This window comes from Rhincodon typus, chromosome 1 (genome assembly GCF_021869965.1).
Source record: "Rhincodon typus isolate 14 chromosome 1, sRhiTyp1.1, whole genome shotgun sequence".
In the NCBI taxonomy this organism is placed as follows: Eukaryota; Metazoa; Chordata; class Chondrichthyes; order Orectolobiformes; family Rhincodontidae; genus Rhincodon; species Rhincodon typus.
Genome location: NC_063332.1, coordinates 46,204,108 through 46,226,125, shown reverse-complemented (window position 1 = coordinate 46,226,125; position 22,018 = coordinate 46,204,108). Strand labels below are relative to the sequence as shown.

Below are 22,018 nucleotides of genomic sequence, written 5' to 3'. Positions count from 1 at the left end.
TCTAGATGGTGCTTATTCTGAGAGCGTAGAGATTTCTGTGAGAGCCAGTGAGTTTCTTTTCAGATGGCAGTTCACTCTCACACCGATTTCCAAATGCCCTTTTCTTTTATACCTTTGACCTATTAATTTCTTATAATAAAATTGGTTCTAGGTTGTCAAAACCATCAGATTTAAATTTAATTATGTTTTGGTATCTAAAGCCTGATTTAAATTAATTGGCTAAATTCAAAAACCTGTTGTCTTGGTAAAAATGCTGCTTTGCCTGCTAACAGTATAGCCTTTTGATACAATGTTTCAGTTTCAAGAGCTCTGTATGCATCTGCAGCTGTCTGCAGACAATAAAGCCTAAAAAAAATCATCTTTTAAAGGGACCACACACTCTTTTCCCCTTATCATTGTACAAACAAATACTCACATCCTGCCTTCGAAGCCACAAATACTATAACCAACTTAGCAACATTGTCATTACAAGATAGCAAATAAAAGTCCAGTAATGAATTCTGAAGAAACTTATTTCACCAAAATATTGGTGAGAGTGTGGAACTCAGTGCCATGGGGGCTATTTGAAATAAATAATGTAGCGGCAATTAAAAAGAAGCTAGATAAGCATTTGAGGGAGAAGGGAATATAAAGTTGCTGTAGTCGTAGATGAGGAAGATGGAAGTAGATTCAAGTGGCTTACAAGCAATGACTTGATTGGTTGAGTGGAATAGCCTGTTTCTGTTAAACTGTCCTATGTAGATGATTTGATAATATTCTTTAGGGAAGAAAATCTATGGTCCTTACCTAGCCTGGCCTACATGGCCTTTCTGCAGGAGACAGGGTGGTCTTTGATGTAATTTTAGGTAATGAAGCCAGGCAAAAGGGGTGAAGTATGGGAGGAGGTGCAGGTGCATTTTTCAGACAGTGATCATAACTTTGTTAGTTTCAAACTCCTTCTGGAAAATGACAAGGACGGGCCTGAAATCAAAACTCTAAATTGGGAAAGGCCGATTTTCATAAGATCAGATATGATTTCACCAGAGGTAAATGAAAGAACACACATTCAAGAAGGAAACAGGAACAGTACAAGACAAATGTGCTCCAATAAAGATAGAGGGTGGAGCCAACACATCCAGTGAACCCTGAATGTCGAGGGATATCCTGGAAAGAATGTAGAGAAAAAGGGAAGCTTATTGCAGGTACTCAGGGCTCAAAACAGCAGAAGCCCCAGAGGAATATAAATGTGCAAGGTGAAATTTAAGAAAAGAAATTAGGAGAATAAAAAAGGGGTAGGAAAGGATAATGGCAGGTAAAATAAAGGAAAGTCCTGAATTATTTTCTATGACTCTATATGGACATTTTGGTCAGCATGAACCTGTTTGGGCCAAAGGGCCTGCCTCCATGCTGGAGGACTCTGACTCCAAGTACATTAAGGATGAAAGGATAACTAGGGAAAGAGTATGGCCCATTAACAACCACAGTGGTAATTTTGAGAGTGGAAATGGAAGGTGTAGGTAAGGTTCTACATGAATACTTTTGTTTTTGTGTTCATTATTAAGCCGGACTACCTGGGGATAGAAATCAAGGAGAAGGGCTGTGATACAATTTAAGAAATTAGCATAGACAAAGAGGAAGGTCTGAGTGTCCTGACAGGCTTAAAAGTATGTAAATCACTTGGGCTGGATGAAATGTATTCAGCTGTTGAGTGAGGCACGGGAGGAAATAGCATTGATGCTAGCAATTATGTTCAATTCCTCTCTGGCCAGAAGAGAGGTGTCAGTGAACTGGATGACAGCCAGATATTCAAGGAGGGTAGGGGAAAGGTAAATAGGAAACTACAGCTCTGTCATTCCAACCTCCATGGTGGGGAAAATATTGGAAGCAATTCTGAAGGACAGAGTGGAGACACAGGGATTAATTAATAATGGTCAGTGTGGTTTTATTAAGGGGACCTCTGACCAACTTGATTGTTTTCTTTTCTTAAAGAGATGACCAGGTGTGTAGATGAGAGCAATGTATTTGACACAGTGAACTTGAACTTCAGCAAAACTTTTGATAAGGTCCCACATGGGAGAGACTGATAGCAAAGGTGAGAGCCCATTGTGTCCAAGGAAAGTTGTCAAATTGGATCCAGAATTGGCTCAGTGGCAGGAAGCAGAGATTGATGGTCTAAGGGTGTTTCTTGACTGGAAGCCTGTGTCCAGTAAGATCCTGCAGGGATCAGCCTTTGCTGTTTTATATATAAATGATTTAGCTTTAATGTAGGAGGGTTAATCAGTAATTTCAGGGATGATATGAAAATTGATGCAGTGATAAACAATGAGGAGGATAACTTTAAATTACAGGAGGATTTAGACATCCTGTTTAGATGGGCTGATCCGGCAAATGGAATTAAATCCAGATAAGTGTGAGGTGATACACTTGGGCAGGCCAACAAGGTAAGAAAATACATAATGAACAGAAGGACCTTGGGGAGACCTGAAGACACAGGGACCTTGATGCACATGTCCACCAGCCCCTTAAGATAGCAGGACAGATAGATAAGGTGGTGAAGAAGGCTTATTGATACTTGCCTTTCTGAGCCGAAGCATGGCATTTAAGAGCAGGGAGGTTATGCTGGAACTGTATGAAATGTTGATTAAGCCAAAGTTGGAGTATTCAAAGTTGTATGCAATTCTGGAATCTACATTATTGGATGGATGTGATACTGCTGGAGAGAATACAGAGGAGATTTACTAAAATGTTGCCTGGGCTGGAGTGTTTTAGTTATGAAGAGAGATGGGATAGACTGGGGTTATTTTCTTTGGAGCTGATGAGACTGAGGTGTTGATAGAGGAGTTTCAGATAGATCAAATTATGGGGAATAGATGGTTGAGGCAAGAAGAAACTCTTTGATTTGGTGAAGGAATCAATGACAATGGGACATAGATGTAAGGCAGGAAGTTTAGAGGGAGTGTGAGGAAAAATATTCACCCAGAGGGTGATGGGAATCTGGAACTTATTGCCTGTAAGGGTGGTAGAGGCAGAAACCTTCTTAACATTTAAGAAGTATTCAGATGTGCACCTGCGATGCCAAGGCATACAAGGCAATGGGCTAAATGCTGGAAAATAGTCTTGAAATAGATAGGGATAGTAGGAACTGCAGATGCTGGAGAATCCGAGACAACAAGGTGCAGGGCTGGATGAACACAGCAGGCCAAGCAGCATCATAGGACATGGTTTTTGACCAGTGCAGAGTTGATGTGCTGAAGGACCTTTATCTGTGCTATAGACCTCTGTGACATGTGGTCAACTTCTAAATGCCCTCTGTAATGGTCGAGCAAGCGAGTCAGTTCAAGGGCAGTTAGGCACAGGCAATAAATGTTACAATAAAGTAAAATTGATCAAAAAATTCTGGGATTTAAACTGAAGTTTGTGTTGAAACTAGTGTTTTATGTTAGTCAATTCACTGTATCTGTAGGTACCTGAGGGAGGAATGACTCAGTAATGTTAATGGAATTGCAAAAGTCAAGATGCAAATGTTAGTCGTGTCATTGCCAACTTTTCATGTTTATTGGTTCTGATTATTAAAATCATATGATATTAATGACTTAGTGCTGCACATCAGTCTCGAGCAAAGTTATAGCTCATGGAAGGAAATAGGCAGTAGCAACATAGATGCAAATCTGTCAGAATGACAGGAAACAGAGTAGTAGTTAATGGGTGATTTTTGGACTGGAATAAGATTTGTACTAGAGTTCCCTATGGGTCTGTTTGGACCCTTAAACTTTGTGATTTGTTAATGACATAGATATTGGTGGAAATGGGACAATTTCACCAGTTGTGGATGACAAAAAACCGGGAAGCATTGTGAACTATTGATAAAGTATACAGTATCCTTGGATATAGTAATAGAGGTATGAAGTACAAGAAGCCCAAGATTATGTTAAACTTGTATGAAATGCTATTTTGGTGTCAACTGGAGTGTTCTATCCAAAGCTGACCGGCCTTTGCTTTCCTGCTTTCTGTCTCTCTTTTTGAATAAAGTAATTACATTTTCTATTTTCCAATCTGTTGGAATCATCCATGAATCAGAGCTTTGGAAAATTAGAACCAATGCATCAATTATCTCACGAGCCACATTTTTTTTAAAAAAAAACACACTACGATAAAGTCCGTCAGGACCTGGGTAATTGTCAGTCTGTATCTTCAACTATTCAGCACCACTTCTCTTGTGATTATGATTTTCCTGAGTTGCTCTTTCCCTTCCGTTTCATGATTTTTACTCCAACTAGGATGTTATTTGTAAGCTCTGTAGTGAAGACTGTTGCAAAATACCCACTCAAATCCTTAGCCATTTCCCTATTTTCCAGTAATATTTCTTCAGTCTGACTTTATATAGCACCATACGACCATAAGACATAGGACCAAAATTAGGCCATTTGGCCCATCAAGTCTCCTATGCTATTAGATCGTGGCTGATAACTTTCTCAACCCCATTCTTCTACCTTCTCAATAATCAAGAACCTGTCTTTCTCTGTCTTAAATTCAGTGATTTGGGCCTCCACAGACTTCTGTCACAATGAATTCCACAGGTTCACCACTCTCTGGCTGAAGAAATTCCCATTACTTTATTGACAGGAAGAGGCTTATAATGTTGCCAGAAAGAGGAGGATATCTGAGAGCTGTGGGGATTTTAGAATTCAGCAGAGGAAACCATGTAATTGGTCACTTATATTCTATCCTTTCATTGTTTAAACTACCAAGGGACACTAAAAAATTAATATACTTAGTGAAAATAAATGTCAGTTGGAGGCAGAGACTGAGAAATTATAATGGAGATTTTGAAATTGTGAGAGATAATAAAATTCTACAATAGCCTGGATTTTGCAGAGGTAACGATGATGTGTTCATAGATAGCAGTAACTGCAGATGCTGGAGAATCTGAGATAACAAGGTGTAGAGCTGGATGAACACAGCTGACCAAGCAGCATCATAGGAGCAGGAAAACTGACGTTTCGGGCCGAGAAGGTCTGGGCCCGAAACGTCAGCTTTCCTGCTCCTATGATGCTGCTTGGCCTGCTGTGTTCATCCAGCTCTACACCTTGTTATATCGATGGTGCGTTCATGTTTGTTACTCCTCAGGAGTCCATACACACATAGTCAAATATCAAAATCTAGAAGTTTCTATCAATGGTTAAGAATACTATGCCATAATTATTGAATAAAGAACCTGTCTGGTCCTAGAAAATTATATATTTATAATTGCAAAATTTTCTTTCACAAAAGTTCCAAGTTTTTAAGTTTATAGTATTTTAGCTTTTATTATGTATATCCAAGTCAACATGCAAATGTTAGAAGTGCCATTGCCAACTTTTCATATTCATTGGCCCTGATTATTAAAATCATATCCCAAATTCATAGAAAGTGTTAGTAATAATAATCACACTTATTATTAAAATACAATAAGTGCATTTTACTTCCTCGTTTCTCTCTGTGCAAATGCCTCAGTATGATTGTTGATGTTGCTTAATAGCATTACTATTGCTAGACACCTCAAGTCCCCTTGACTTAGCTCAGTGTTCACATAAGCATCAATAAAGGTGAAATCCATGCTGCAGAGATTGCTAGTTCTTTGTGGTCAGTTTCTGCAAGGTCAATGGTGAATACAGTTGCTTTACCATTGACTGCAATCTGGGCATTCTCATGCTAACTGGCACAGAAAGAAATCCAGAAGTAATGGGTAGCAACAGATCTAGTGAGAATGAACAACTTGAAGAAATATTACGGGAGAGATTAAGTGGCCTGAAAATGACAAATCCCTGGACCTGATTGCGAAGGGTTTAAAAAGAAGTGTCCACCCAGATGGCCCATGTTTTGGTTTTGATCTTCCGGAAGTCCCGAGATCCCAGAATGGTCCCCATGGATTAGAAAATAGCAAATGCAACGCCAGTATTTAGGAAAGAAAGAACAGAGAAATGGGAAAACTCCAGCCCAGTTCGCCACCCATGGTAGGGAAAATGTTGGAACCTGTTATTTAAAAATACAATAATGGACGTCTTAGAAAATCATAGCACAGTTGGGAGGAGTCAATGTGGATTTATGAAAGGGAAATTGAATTTGACAGATTTTTCAACTTGTAATTAGCAGTGCAGGTAGAAGGTTCTGCAGTGTTTTTGGAGCAGCACTCATTAAGGCAAGTGTGGGATATTCCATTACACACCTGATGTGGGGTGTGCCTTCTAAATGTTGGACAGGGTTTGGGGAATCAGGAGGTGAGTTACGTCCTGCAGTATTCCTAGTCATTTTTGCAGCAGCAGCAGGAGCAGTGAGAGCGAGGACCAGGGGGCTGCTGTGAAGGTAAGTTAATCGTTTAAAAGCTTACCTCGTGAGATCAGTGGCCTCCATTTTTGCAGCAGCAGCGGGAGCAGTGAGAGCGAGGACCGGGGGGCTGCCGGGAAGATAAGTTAATTCTTTAAAAACATACCTCGTGAATAGGTGGCGTGCACGCTGAGCAGGAGCAGACACGGGACGGCTGAGTAAGTGAGGTAATATATTTGGGCGGTTGCTTTACCTGAAACACTACTTTGGTAGTGTCTCCCACCCATCCTCCTCCTCTAACCAAAAACAAAAGGTTCTGAGCGCCGATTTGGTAAGGTTACTCATTTTTTTTTCCAGAATTCAGAACAGTGGGAATGGATGTTAGGGCAGTTGCATGCTCCTCCTGTAGAATGTGGGAGGGAAAGGCCATCACTAGTGTCCCCACTGACTTCATCTGCGGGAAGTGCACCCAACTCCAGCTCCTCGGAAACCGCGTTAGGGAACTGGAGCTGGAGCTGGATGAACTTCGGATCATTCGGGAGGCTGAGGGGGTAATTGAGAGGAGTTACGGGGAGGTAGTCACACCTCAGGAGAAAAGGTAAATGGGTTACAGTCGGGGACGGAAAGGGAACAGGCAGACAGTGCAGGGATCCCCTGTGGCCATTCCCCTCAAAAACAAGTATACCGTTTTGGATACTGTTGGGGGGGATGACTTACCAGGGGTAAGCCATGGGGTACAGGTCTCTGGCACAGAGTCTGTCCCTGTTGCTCAGAAGGGAAGTGGGGAGAGGAGGAGCGCATTAGTCATTGGGGACTCCATAGTTAGGGGGACAGATAGGAGATTCTGTGGGAACGAGATAGACTCGCGGTTGGTGTGTTGCCTCCCAGGTGCCAGGGCCCGTGATGTCTCGGATCGTGTTTTCGGGATCCTTAAGGGGGAGGGGGAGCAGCCCCAAGTCGTGGTCCACATAGGCATCAACGACATAGGTAGGAAAGGGATGGGGATGTAAGGCAGAAATTCAAGGAGCTAGGGTGGAAGCTTAGAGCTAGAACAAACAGTTGTCATCTCTGGTTTGTTCCGTGCCACGTGCTAGCGAGGCGAGGAATAGGGAGAGAGAGCAGTTGAACACGTGGCTACAGGGATGGTGCAGGAGGGAGGGATTCAGATACCTGGATAATTGGGGCTCATTCTGGGGTAGGTGGGACCTCTACAAACAGGATGGTCTACACCTGAACCAGAGGGGTACCAATATCCTGCGGGGGAAATTTGCTAATGCTCTTCGGGAGGGTTTAAACTAATTCAACAGGGGGATGGGAACATGAATTGTAGCTCCAGTGTCCAGGAGATTGAGAGTAGTGAGGTCATGAATAAGGTTTCAAGGTCACAGGAGTGTACCGGCAGGCAGGAAGGTGGTTTGAAGTGTGTCTGCTTCAATGCCAGGAGCATCCGGAATAAGGTGGGTGAACTTGCAGCATGGGTTGATACCTGGGACTTCGATGTTGTGGCCACTTCGGAGACATGGATAGAGCAGGGACAGGAATCGTTGTTGCAAGTTCCGGGCTTTAGATGTTTCAGTAAGATCAGGGAAGGTGGTAAAAGAGGGGGAAGTGTGGCATTGTTAGTCAAGGACAGTATTACGGTGGCAGAAAGGACGTTTGATGAGGACTCGTCTACTGAGGTAGTATGGGCTGAGGTTAGAAACAGGAAAGGAGAGGTCACCCTGTTGGGAGTTTTCTATAGGCCTCCGAAAAGTTCCAGAGATGTAGAGGAAAGGATTGCAAAGATGATTCTGGACAGGAGCGAAAGTAACAGGGTAGTTGTTATGGGGGACTTTAACTTTCCAAATATTGACTGGAAACGCTATAGTTCGAGTACTTCAGATGGGTCAGTTTTTGTCCAATGTGTGCAGGAGGGTTTCCTGACACAGTATGTAGATAGGCCAACAAGAGGCGAGGCCACATTGGATTTGGTACTGGGTAATGAATCAGGCCAGGTGTTAGATTTGGAGGTAGGTGAGCACTTTGGTGATAGTGACTACAATTTGGTTACGTTTACTTTAGCGATGGAAAGGGATAGGTATATACCGCAGGGTAAGAGTTATAGCTGGGGAAAGGCAATTGAGGCGATGAGGCAAGATTTAGGATGCATAGGATGGAGAAGGAAACTGCAGGGGCTGGGCACAATTGAAATGTGGAGCTTGTTCAAGGAACAGCTACTGCGTGTCCTTGAGAAGTATGTACCTGTCAGGCAGGGAGGAAGCGGTCGAGCGAGGGAACCGTGGTTTACTAAAGAAGTTGAATTTCTTGTCAAGAGGAAGAAGGAGGCTTATGTAAAGATGAGGCGTGAAGACTCAGTGAGGGCGCTTGAGAGTTACAAGTTAGCCAGGAAGGACTGAAAGAGAGAGCTAAGAGGAGCCAGGAGGGGACATGAGAAGTCTTTAGCAGGTAGGATCAAGGAAAACCCGAAAGCTTTCTATAGGTATGTCAGGAATAAAAGAATGACAAGAGTAAGATTGGGGCCGGTCAAGGACAGTAGTGGGAAGTTGTGCGTGGAGTCCGAAGAGATAGGAGAGGTGCTAAATGAATATTTTTCGTCAGTATTCACGCAGGAAAAAGACAATGTTGTCGAGGAGAATACTGAGATACAGTCTATTAGACTAGACAGGATTGAGGTTCAGAAGGAGGAGGTGTTAGCAATTCTGCAAGGTGTGAAAATAGATAAGTCCCCTGGGCCGGATGGGATTTATCCTAGGATTCTCTGGGAAGCTAGAGAGGAGATTGCAGAGCCTTTGGCTTTGATCTTTATGTCGTCATTGTCTTCAGGAATAGTGCCAGAAGACTGGAGACTAGCAAATGTTGTCCCCTTGTTCAAGAAGGGGAGTAGAGACAACCCTGGTAATTATAGACCAGTGAGCCTTACTTCGGTTGTGGGTAAAGTGTTGGAAAGGATTATAAGAGATAGGATTTATAATCATCTGGAAAGGAATAATTTGATTAGGGATAGTCAACACGGTTTTGTGAAGGGTAGGTCGTGCCTCACAAACCTTATTGAGTTCTTTGAGAAGGTGACCAAACAGGTGGATGAGGGTAAAGCGGTTGATGTGGTGTATTTGGATTTCAGTAAAGCGTTTGATAAGGTTCCCCACGGTAGGCTATTGCAGAAAATACGGAGGCATGGGATTGAGGGTGATTTAGCGGTTTGGATCAGAGATTGGCTAGCTGTAAGAAGACAGAGGGTGGTGGTTGATGGGAAATGTTCATCCTGGAGTTCAGTTACTAGTGTTGTACCTCAAGGATCTGTTTTGGGGCCACTGCTGTTTGTCATTTTTATAAATGACCTGGATGAGGGCGTAGAAGGATGGGTTAGTAAATTTGCGGATGACACCAAAGTCGGTGGAGTTGTGGATAGTGCGGAAGGATGTTGCAGGTTACAGAGGGACATAGATAAGCTGCAGAGCTGGGCTGAGAGGTGGCAAATGGAGTTTAATGCAGAAAAGCGTGAGGTGATTCACTTTGGAAGGAGTAACAGGAATACAGAGTACTGGGCTAATGGTAAGATTCTTGGTAGTGTGGATGAGCAGAAAGATCTCGGTGTCCATGTGCATAGGTCACTGAAAGTTGCCACCCAGGTTGATAGCGTTGTTAAGAAGGCGTACAGTATGTTAGGTTTTATTGGTAGAGGGATTGAGTTTCGGAGCCATGAGGTCATGTTGCAGCTGTACAAAACTCTGGTGCGGCCGCACTTGGAGTATTGCGTACAGTTCTAGTCACCGCATTATAGGAAGGATGTGGAAGCATTGGAAAGGGTGCAGAGGAGATTTACCAGGATGTTGCCTGGTATGGAGGGAAGGTCTTATGAGGAAAGGCTGAGGGTCTTGAGGCTGTTTTCATTAGAGAGAAGAAGGTTAAGAGGTGACTTGATAGAGACATACAAGATGATCAGAGGATTAGATAGGGTGGACAGCGAGAGCTTTTTTCCCTCAGATGGTGATGGCTCGCACGAAGGGACATAGTTTTAAATTGAGGGATGATAGATATAGGACAGATGTCAGAGGTAGGTTCTTTACTCAGAGTAGTAAGGACGTGGAATGCCCTGCCTGCAACAGTAGTAGACTCGCCAACTTTAAGGGCATTTAAATGGTCATTGGATAAACATATGGATGATAATGGAATAGTGTAGGTTAGATGGGCTTCAGATTGGTTTCACAGGTCGGCGCAACATCGAGGGCCGAAGGGTCTGTACTGCGCTGTAATGTTCTATGTTCTATGTTCTATGTTCTAGCCTCTGATTTGTTCTTGTACCAACTGTTTTTATATGATGAGTCCAGTTCAGTATCTGGTCAGTGGTAACCCCAGGATATTGATAGTGGAGGATTCAGTGTTGTAATACCTTTGAATGTCAAAGGACAGTGGTTAGATTCTCTCATTATATAGATGGTCGTTTCTTGTCACTTATTGGCCCAAGCCTAGATATTGCTCAGATCTTGTTGGATTTGGACATTGATTGGTTCAGAATCTGAGGAGCTGCAACTGGTGAAAACATTGTGCAACAACTGGTGATCATTCCCATTTCTGACCTTATGATGGAGAGAAAGTCATTGCTGAAGCAGCTGAAGATGCTTGGGCTGAGGACACTACCCTGAGGAATTCCTGCAGAGATATCCTGGAGCTCAGATGACTGATCTCCAACAATGACCACCAATCTTCCCATGTGCCAGTCATGACTCACTGGAGAGTTTTCTCATTGATTCGAGTTTTGCAAGGGCTGCTTGATGTCACACTCGGTTGAATGTGATCTTGATATCAAGGTCTGTCACTCTCACCTCACCTCTGGAATTCAGCTGTTTTGTCCATGTTTGAATCAAGGCAGTAATGAAGCCAGGAGCTAAAACTGTGCATCAGTGTACAGGTTGTTGCAAAGCAGATGCTGCTTAATAGCATTGATGATGTCACCTTCCACTAATTTACTGATAATTGAGAGTAGGCTGATGGGACAGTAATTGGCTGTGTTGGATTTGTCATGCTTTTTGTGTACAGGACATACCCTCAGAAATTTTTCACATGATAGGGTAGATGCCAACGTTGTAGCTGTGCAGGAACAGCTTGGCTAAGGGTGCGGCAAGTACTGAAGCACAAATCTTCAGTGTTATTGTCAGAATGTTGTCAGGGACCAAAGTCTTTGCATTGTCCAATGCCTCCAACCATTTCTTGATATTACGTGGAGTGAATCGAATTGGCTGAAGGCTGGTTTCTGTGATGCTGGGGACTACTGGAGGATGCAGAGATGGCGCATCCACTCAGCAGTTCTTGCTGTAGATGGTTGTGAATGCTTCAACCTTATCTTTTGCACTGATGCACTGAGTTTTTCTGTCATTGAGGATGCGGATGTTTGTGGAGCCTCCTGCTTGATTAAATATATACTCCATTATTAGGAGCAAATTACTGCAGATGCTGGAATCTCTACTGAAAGTAACCAATGCTGGAGATCACAGCAGGCCAGACAGCATCCATGGAGAGAGAGCAAGCTAATGTTTTGAGTCTCAATGACTCTTCATCAGAGCTGAAGTGAAGTGTGGAGGGCCAGCATTTATGCTATAGTTTGGGCGGGGGTGTAGTAGGTGTATGGTGCTGTTGGAGAAAAGATGTTCATAGCTCAGATTAAGTGATCGGAATGTGAGAATGGCAGAACAATGGTGTGTCTCCTGCCAGGCTTGAAAGGACAGACAGTCCCACTGGAATGGCGGGAGGGGAGAGAGGGCATGATAACAGAATGTAACAAGCTAAAAGAAAGGGAAGAAATGGTTCACAATGTGAAGGTGTTGAACTCAATATTAAGTCCAGAAGGCTGTAAAGTACCTGGTCAGAAGATGAGATGTTGTTCCTTCAGTTTGCGCTGTGATTCACTGGAATACTGCAGCCTGCCAAGGATTGACGTGTGGGCATGTGAGCAGGATGCTGTGTTAAAATAAGCAGATACAGGAAGGTTGGGGTCATGCTTTGCACACAGACCAGAGGTGTTCCGCAGCGTGGTCACCCAGTCTACGTTTGGTTTCTCCAATATAGCGTAGGTCACATTGGGTGCAGCAAATACAATACACAAGATTTGGAGGAGGTACAGGTGAAATGCTTGTTCACCTAGAAAAACTACTTAGGTCCTTGGATGGTGAACAGGGAGGAGGTGAAGGGGCAGGTGTTGTACCTTCTGTGGTTACATGCGAAGGTGCCGTGGAGAGAGTGGGCTGGTGTTGGTGGTTGTGGAATGGACTGGGGTGTCCCAGAAGGAACAATCTTACCTCACCATCCACTCTAGTCCATTCCACAACCACTAACAGCACCCCTCTTCCCCACAGCACCCATCAACAACTATCTGAACTATCAAAATCTTTTCTTCACCAGCACCCGAAACCCACTACCCCCAGCTCCCCAAACTATAGCATAAATGCTGTCCCACTACACCACTTCAGCTGTGATGAAGTCATCTAGATATGAAATGTTAGCTTTCTCTCTCTACATGGATGCTGTCTGACTCGCTGTGATCTCCAGCATTGGTTATTTTCAGTATGCTCCATTATTGATGTCTGAGAAGGTAAGTAGAAGGGTGAAATGGGAGGGCAGTTTTCTGCAGACAAGAACATTCCTGGAACTTGGTCAAAAAGTAGAAGTATATTTTGGTTCATAAGGAAATAGACTTCTTGACCAGGATCTATAAAGTTTCTGTGTAGCACTGTGGTCTGCAGGTTTGATGACAACTGGGTTTACTCAAAAATGAGTATTTTTATGCTTTTTTTTTCCAAAGTATCATCCTCATTCTGCATGTGCTGGCCATTATTAGTATAGAGTTACTTTTCCTGATAGTCTTCTGCAAACTTAAACAGAAATTTTTGTTCTCATGAGTTTATTTTTCAAACATAAGACTCATTTATTTTAGAAGAAAGTTTTCCACAGCTAATAATCCACAGTTTGAAAAAGTTGGTTGGCCTGGACAAGTTGGACTGAAGGGTCTGTTTCCATGCTGTATGACTGAGTTCATAGAATCATAAAATCCCTTCAGTGGGAAAGCAGGCCTACACTGCTTTGAGTTTACACTGATCCTCCGAAGAGCATCCCATCTGGACCCACACCCCATAATGTCCCTATAACCCTGCATTTCCCATGGCTAATCCACCCAGCCTGCACATCCCTGGACGCTATGGGCAATTTAGCATGGCCAATCCACCTAACTTGCACATCTTTGGACTCTTGGAGTTTCTTGTAATTCTGAATGCTCTCATAAGAAAGAGACTTTTCCCTCCATCAATGTATCTTTTTGTTCATCAATTGCATCAGAATACTGGTTGTCTCTGCATAGGAACTTCAGAAATCTTCGTAACCTTTTCTATTTCAGTCTCCAAGACTTAGCAGTGCTCATTGCCAGCTCATGCCCAGGCATTTAGTTCAACAGTCTTTGACATGGTTAGAACGCTGTAATTATTATTTAACTTCGATTTGTTTGAGATGTTCTTGATATTCGACTTTAAGATTCTCTAAGGCATTCTGTGTCGCCAGTAGCTCCAATTGGCTGTGTTGTCTACAACTTTTTCACAGATCCATTCATGTTTAATGATCATGGGGTTGCAGCTGCTAGGATTTGAAAGATAAGGTTGCTGGTCTCATTCTGCTTGCCTTTAGTGCCATGATCTCCATAGAAAAAAATTTCTTCATGTAGCTGTAGATGCAGTTGCTGTTGCAAATCCTTGGTGTGTTCTGTGAAATACGTATACTATATATTTCATTGTACTTCAACAAAGGGATGGGTCTTCTCAAATGAGGCAGCAGAGACTTCGTACATACTATCCAAATCCAAAAGTATGAGAAGTTCTAAGGCCTCTGCCTCCACTTAATCACCAACATAAGTTCTTTTTCTGTCAGTCTGCCCTGAAACAGCAAACAGGTTTAAAATGCCGTTATGTTGCTTGATACTTTATCTTTGGCATCTTTTTTTTTTCTTCCTATCATTGTGATCCTGTCTTTTGAGAGAAATGAGGGTCTGCGTTACCTTGTAATTGTAAGGCTGGCGTATCTGTAATGGAGAGTGATTCCTGGTGCACTGAGTTAATTTCATTGTCTTCAGTGTCTGCTAATTGAAGAATATTCAGAGCTACACTAGCACTGCTGCATAACAATTGTTGGCTCTGGTTTTATTATGAAACAGAAGGAGGCCGCTTGGCCGATCACGTTTACACTGGCTTTCTGGGCATTTTAACATTTTAGGGGAGGCAGTGACCTAGTGGTATTATCGCTGGACTGTAAATCCAAAGACCCAGATAATGTTCTGGGGATCCAGGTTCGAATCCCGCCACGACAGATGGTGGAATTTGAATCCAATAAATATCTGGAATTAAGAGTCTAATGATGACCATGAATCCATTGTCGATTGTTGGAAAAACCGATCTGGTTCGGTAATGTCCTTTAGGGAAGGAAACTACCATCTTTATCTGGTCTGGCCTACATGTGACTCCAGACCCACAGCAATGTAGTTAATTCTCAACTACCCTCTGGGCAATTAGGGATGGGCAATAAATGCTGCCTAGCCAGCGATGCCCTCATCCCATGAATGAATAAAAAAACTCTGCCAATCTTCTGCTTTTTCCTGTAACCCTGCTCATTGTTTCTTTCTAACTATGCATCCAATGCCCCCTTCTCTAAAGTGTTTGAAATTTAGCCTTAGGAAGAGTTCAGTCTTGTGGTGTGGTTATCTAACAATTACAGTTGACAGGTTGAAGCATTACGTTCTGTTTTGATTTTCATTCAACTCGAAGTAAGTTAATTTTTTGTCTGAGGGAAGCAGCTAAATGCAGTTATGTCCTTTAATGTTTCTTGTGTTCAGGAACATTATGAAGGGATGTTTCTCCACGTGCTGCAATGCTTATCCAGCACTTTTTGTCACAATAAATTTTCTCCAAATCTGTTTTTGAATTCCAATGTCCAGTGGGCTACATGATTGAATTTCCCTGCAAATGTTACTTGAAAGGCTGTACTGTGAAATCATGAGCTTTCTGTTTAATTTATAGATACAATGCAATAATTACTATGGATGATTATGTGCTTCTAAACTTGGCTTATATCTGATGATTTATAGATGCCATGTTGTCAGAGACCAATAACTTAAATTAAAATGAAACTTGTACTTTCACTTGATAGCTGAAACAGTGGTGCATTAAGATTGCAGGTTACAAGATTTTCTACTATAACAAACAGCCTGAAAGCATTTTTAAAAATTATTCATTTATGGAATGTACGGCGTTACGAGCTGGGCCAACATTTACTGCCCATAGATAACACAGTGTGGAGGTTCTTGAATAGACGTGTAGCTCGGGTTGTGGATGCTGTGGTTGGTTTGCATGCTGAGCTGTTCGTTAGTTTGCAGACATTTCATTACCCTGTTGGGAAACATCATCAGTGCAGCCTCCAATGAAGTGCTGTTGTATTTTCCCGCCAAGTTTTAATCTCTGGAGTTGTTTACCTCATTTCCGATTTTTCTTCTCAGTGGTGTATATATCGAATCTAATTCTACATGTTTATTGATGGCCGCCTTGGTGGAGAACCAGGCCTCTAGAAATTCCCATGCTTGTCTCTGTTTGGCCTGTCCTCGGATCTTGATGTTGTCCCAATCAAACTGGTAGTTCTCCTTAACCGCCGGTGAGAGTATTGTTTATTAGTTGGTGTGTCTCCTTTAGTTTAGTCCGTTTAGTTTAGAGGAGACAGTTGCGTGAAAACACTATTTAAACAAGTGACAACATACTGCAGCAATCCGGAACTATGCCAAAATGAAGAATAATACCTCTACCAAGTATTTCAGGACAATGGATACCCGAACAGCTGAGTCCGACGATACCTATCACACAAACAACAACAGGAAGATACAGTACACCCTAACACACTCGTCATGTTACCGTACATCAAGAACATATCTGAACTGACCACAAGACTCCTACAACCATTGGGCATCAGAGTGGTACACAAACCTACGTCAACCCTATGCCAACTGCTAACTCGAACCAAAGACCCCTTACCCACTATGGACAGAACAACCAACGTGATGTACAAGATTCAATGCAAGGACTGTGACAAACATTACATTGGACAGACAGGAAGGAAACTGGCCACCAGAATACATGCACACCAACTAGCAACAAAAAGACACGACCAATACTCACTCGTCTCCATTCACACGGATGAGGAGAACCACCAGTTTGATTGAGATAACACCAGGATCCTAGGACAGGCCAAGCAGAGACAAGCCCGGGAATTTCTAGGGGCCTATTCTCCACGGAGAAGGCCATCAATAAACACGTTGAATTGGACCCTATATATACACCACTGTGAAGAAAAATCAGAAATTAGGTAATCAACTCCAACAGACCCCAGAGTTTAAATGCTAGGCAGGAAACTACAAGAGCGCTTCATTGGAGACTGGACTGATGATGTTTCCCAGCACGGTAATGAAACGTCTGCGAACGAATGAACCAGCTCGGCGAGCGAACCAACCACAGCAAACACAGTGTGGAGCTGGAGGAATACAGCAGGCCAGGCAGCAATAGAGGAGCAGGAAAGTTGATGTTTTGGGTCAGGACCCTTCTTCAGAAAGATGAAGGGTCCTGACCCAAAACATTGAATCCCTGCAGTGTGGAAACAGGCCATTCGGCCGAACAAGTCCACACCGCTCCTCCGAAGAGCATCCCACCCAGACCCATTCCCCTACCCCTGCCTATTCCCATGTCCAACCCACCTAACCTAAACATCTCTGGGCACAATGGGAAATTTAGCATGACCAATCCTGTACATCTTTGGACTGTGGGAGGAAACTGGAGCACCCGGAGGAAACCCACGCAGACATGGGTAGAATGTGCAAACTCCACACAGACAGTTGCCTGAAGGTGGAATTGAACCCCGGTCCCTGGCACTGTAAGGCAGCAGTGCTAACCAATGAGCCACCGTGCCAAGTCAACTTTCCTGCTCCTCTGATGCTGCCTGGCCTGCTGTGTTCCTCCAGCTCCACACTGTGTTATCTCTGACTCCAGCATCTGCAGTTCTTACTATCCCTGAGTCATTTATTGCCCATACCTAGTTGTCCTTCAAAGTTGGTGTTATTGACTTAATACTATTTATTGTAGGTATTTGTATTTTAAAGTGCAGAACACAGCACCCCCGTTCCCTCACTTTTCTTTTAACACAACCGAAAAGTCCACTTCCAAGGTTTATTTTATCTTGTATACTAACTAGACATTAAATTATCCTGGAACATGCCAGAAATGATTCTCCGCTCCCAAGGGTTTACTTCCATTCTTCCTTTTCCCAGTTTGGTAACTTTTCATCTTCAAACTGGTTTTCATAGTGAAGGTTTTTCTTGATAGTTCTTCTTTTAACACAAACATTGTAAAACTTGCAGCTTTGTTTCAAATCATCATGAATTTGGTGCTTTCAATCTGTGTTTGATCTGGGCTGTCATGCTGTTCTCACTCTTGCTGTCTCCAGGTAGAAATGTAGATTAGCTATTTTTTAGACCCCCATCTTAACTGCTTAAAACCAGGCATGACCAAGGAGATTGTTGTCAGTGTCTGTTGTCTTTAAGAGAGTTTACTTTTAAGCACTTTTACATGCTGTCTGTATATAAATGTTTAAAAAAATTAATTTAGTAGTCTGCTTGGAGTTGGCAAACTGGATCCAGAAATCAACTGGTTTGTTGCAAGATCAGTTTCATGACTTATTTTACTGTTTTAGATAAACTAACCCACCGATCTTTGCAAAGAATCAGAGGCAATCTCACGAAACGGACAAAAGTCTTAAAAGGACTGGACAGAATCGATGCAGAAAGGGTGTTACCTCTGACTATGAAATCTATAACTAAGAGACAACATTCCTGAATAAAAAGCAAAGAGATTCTTCAGTTAGAACGTAAATCCATGGAAGTCTTTACCCCAGAGGCTGTTGGATGTTCATTTATTAAACAAGTTCAAGATAGATAAATTGATAGATTTTGAGTTACTAATGTTATCAAGGAATGTGAAGATAGCGTGGGAATATTGCGTTGAAGTAGACGATCTGTCATGATATAGCATGGTAAAACAGGGTGAAAGGGCAAAGGCTTACTCCTGCTCCAATTTGTATGTTTCTTCTTGCTAGAAAAAAGCAATTTGGACGTCCTTATATTTTTTTTTAACAGCTACATCATCCAGGCAGTGTCCGGAAGACCTCAGAACAAGTAACACAACCCCTCTATTTCACCCTAACTTGAAGATTTATTCTTGACAAATATTTATTTTAATCAGTTTCAAATACGTAAGACTGGATCTACTGAGAATTTGGATTTAAAAACAAATCTACTCCCTGGACTGATTACAATAACTAAACAGCCACAGAAAATCAGTCTTGTAAAGTTTTTTTCATTTAGAATCGGAGAATGGTTACAGCTCAAGCAATTCATATTATTTACCTAATCTTGACTCGGTAGTAAAGCTCTTGCCTCATGGTCAGACGTTGTAGCTGCAGGTCTTATGGAACAGCAACATTAACTTCAGTTTAGGTGGTGCCTTTTAAAGGGTAGGTTATGAAGTAAAATTTGGCAGCCGTGTTAGGAGATATAACAACTAGTGACTAAAACCTTGGTCGAAGAGGCAGGTTGTAAGAAACATCACAAAGAAGGAAAGAAAAGTAGAGAAAAGTAGCAGAAAGGGTTGGGGAGGGGATTCCAGAGTTTAAACCTGGGGTAACTGAAGGCATGGTCAAAAATTCTTAGGCAAGGAAAATCTGGCATCCAAAGATTGCTGAGATCTCAGAGTTATAGAGCAAGAGGAGGTTACAGATATGGGGAGAGGCCGTGGACGTATCTGTAAACGAGTGTGAGAATTTTCAAGTCGAGGTATTGCTAGACTGATAGCCAATGTAGGTTGGCAACCATGGATACAACAGGTGAACAGAATTCTGTGAGAGTTAGGATATGGGCTGCTAAGTTTTGAATGATTTCAAGTTTACGTAAGATGATAGGTGACCATCCAGAAGAGCATTATAATAGTCAGGTTTAGAGGTAATAAAGGATGGTTGAAGAAGAGGAACACAGAAGTACTTCCTGGTGTCCAGATCCACATTTATCTGTTAAGCAACATTACATCGGATTATGTATGATTGGTGGCATAGAAGCTATCATGCAGCCCAGCTAGTCTTTGCTGGTGTTTATGCTCCACACGATCCTCCATGCGTTCTACTCATCTAACCCCATCAGCAGAACCTTCTAACCTTTTGTTATGCTACCAAAACAACTTGGGTACCAAGACAAACTGAAAAGAAGGATTTGTTGGTGGTTTCACTGATGGGGATTTCCCATAAGACAAGTCCCAGAACTTCAGTAGCATCAATGCCCGCAAGAGGAAAGTGAAGGATTTTACAATACAAAGTCATATTAAAATAAGCTGATGATGATTTCAATTGACATGAGTAAACATTTGAAGGACAGAAGGAATTGGCACAGGAATCAATCCAGGTGGGAGAAGTTTTTGTGATAGAATTGCTCTAAATGTGTTCCACTTTGATCATTGAACCCCTACAGTGTGGAAACAGGCCATTCGGCCCAACACATCCACACAAACTCTCCAAAGAGGATCCCACACAGACTGACCCCTCTACCCTATACCTGTAGCTCTGCATTTCCCATGGCTAATCCACCTAACCTACACATCCCTGATCACTGTGGGCAATTTAGCACTGCCAATCCACCTAACCTGCACATCTTTGGGCTGTGGGAGCAAAGTAGAGCACCCAGAAGAAACCCAAGCAGACACTGGGAGAATGTGCAAACTCCACACAGACAGTTGCCTGAGGCTGGAATTGAACCCAGGAATTTGCTAAGAATCAAAAGCCAAACGGGGGGCTTCTGGGCTGGATCACATCTAAAACTGGGCCTGCTCTCCTGCTGTTTCTCACAATTGAATATTTTATGGATTATTGAAGGATATCTGAGGACTGTAGGGATTCTGGTTTGTGATCAGTAATCTGCTGATATTTTTTTTTTAGGTGGTTTGAATCACCCCCAGATCCTGGTTCTGACACTGGACTTAATTTAGGAATGTGATATGAAGAAGGCAGTAGACAGGTGTTTCAGGGCAAAGAATCTCTGCACTTAGTAAATGCAAAGATATATCACAAGAAATAAAAAGGCAAAAGTAATAAACAGGGAAATAACACAAAGGTGAATAAAGTACAAGAGATAAAATGGCAAATTCAAAACAGTGAAACTGACACGATCAGTTCTTCACAGCACAGGTTAATTACTACTAGAAACTAAACAGTAAATTTCAAACACAGACACTTTAATTAGACTTCCTGACCTTGGGGTGCCCTGCACTGTCACCACTCCACCTTTCCCTCCCTGCTAGCCAGTTTGGATACTTTGGGTCTCGAGGAAATAGGCTCACTACTGGGGATAAGCACGATTTTAAAATACAGCTGGCCGTTCCCACTTGTCGTAGCTGGTGCTTCACTGAAGACTTGGGATGGTGTAGGCCTTCACTCTGGTTTGAGAACTTGGGTTTTCTTAGTTGTGGTAGTTTTATGAGCTGGTTTTTACCTCAGGATGTGTCTGAGGCCTTGTCAGTCATGTCGGTGATTTTCAGAGGTCATCGGTCGTCAGATTTGCTGGTCGTGCTTGGTTGCCATTGGTTCCCCTGGTACGGAACAGGCCTGTGTTGGTACGTTGCAGGGAGATAGCTGTGCAAATAGTTCTTGGAGAGAGTAGCTGTCTGGGATCCCTCTTCTGGAGATAACAGTGGGGATGGCGTTCTCCCTCTATCTCTCCCAGATCAGGGCGAGCAGTTATACAGACTGTGTGCTCCGTTATCACTTTTCAAATCTATATTACCCATTTTGTTTCTGTTGTCCCCTTTGTGGTGAAGTGGTTTCCTGATAGTTTAGAGTAGGTGTAAATGTATTTTGATTAAGTAGAAGTCCAGTATTTCTGCGAATGAATATTATTTGAAATTGAGTGTCTTGCTATCTGGAAAGGTTTGGACACTAAGAACCGTAAGTACAGTAAACTTACTGGTCCCTGCCACCCAAAACGGGATTCCTCCACCCCCCAAATCCCCAACCCTACCCAGGACTTTCCCCACAGTATGCCCGCCACCATTGGTCATGTGGCCACTGGCGGAGCACCCACGGATGACGTCACATCCGCTGCTGCTGGGTACACCACTTCCGGGACAGCGAACGCCATCGACACCGCTGCTGATGCCACCGCCTCCATTTCCGAGGCTAACTCCACAGACACTGAGGATGCACCTGCCGACACCGGTGCTGACACTGGTGCTGCCGCCGCCTACCCTGCTCCGCCCACCGCCGACGCAACTCCGCCCACCGCTGACACTGACATCGTTCCGCCCACCGCTGACGTCGCTCCGCCCATCACCTCCACAGGCAGCAGCTCCAGAGGAGACAGCAGCACCCAGCCCTGCCGAGTTTTCACCATCCCCCCCAGACCTCCCCCTTACTGAGGACGAACGGTCAGTCCTCGCTAAAGGGCTCACCTTTGTCCCCCTCCACCCACACATCAACGAATACTGCGCACGCTTGGACGTTGAACAGTTTTTCCGCTGCCTCCACCTCCGCGCTTACTTCTTTAACCGTGAGCCTAACCCTCCCTCTACTGACCCCTCCTCCCACCTCCAACACATCCCCTCCTCCTGGACACCACCCCAAGGCCTCCTAC

The 22,018-nt window shown here is 43.2% G+C and overlaps 1 protein-coding gene across 1 annotated transcript in view; it reads left to right on the top strand.

The window, feature by feature from the left end:
* LOC109932026 (kinesin-like protein KIF24) overlaps positions 1-22,018 on the top strand; it is a 101,672-nt gene that overhangs the window by 977 nt on the left and 78,677 nt on the right. The window lies entirely within an intron of this gene.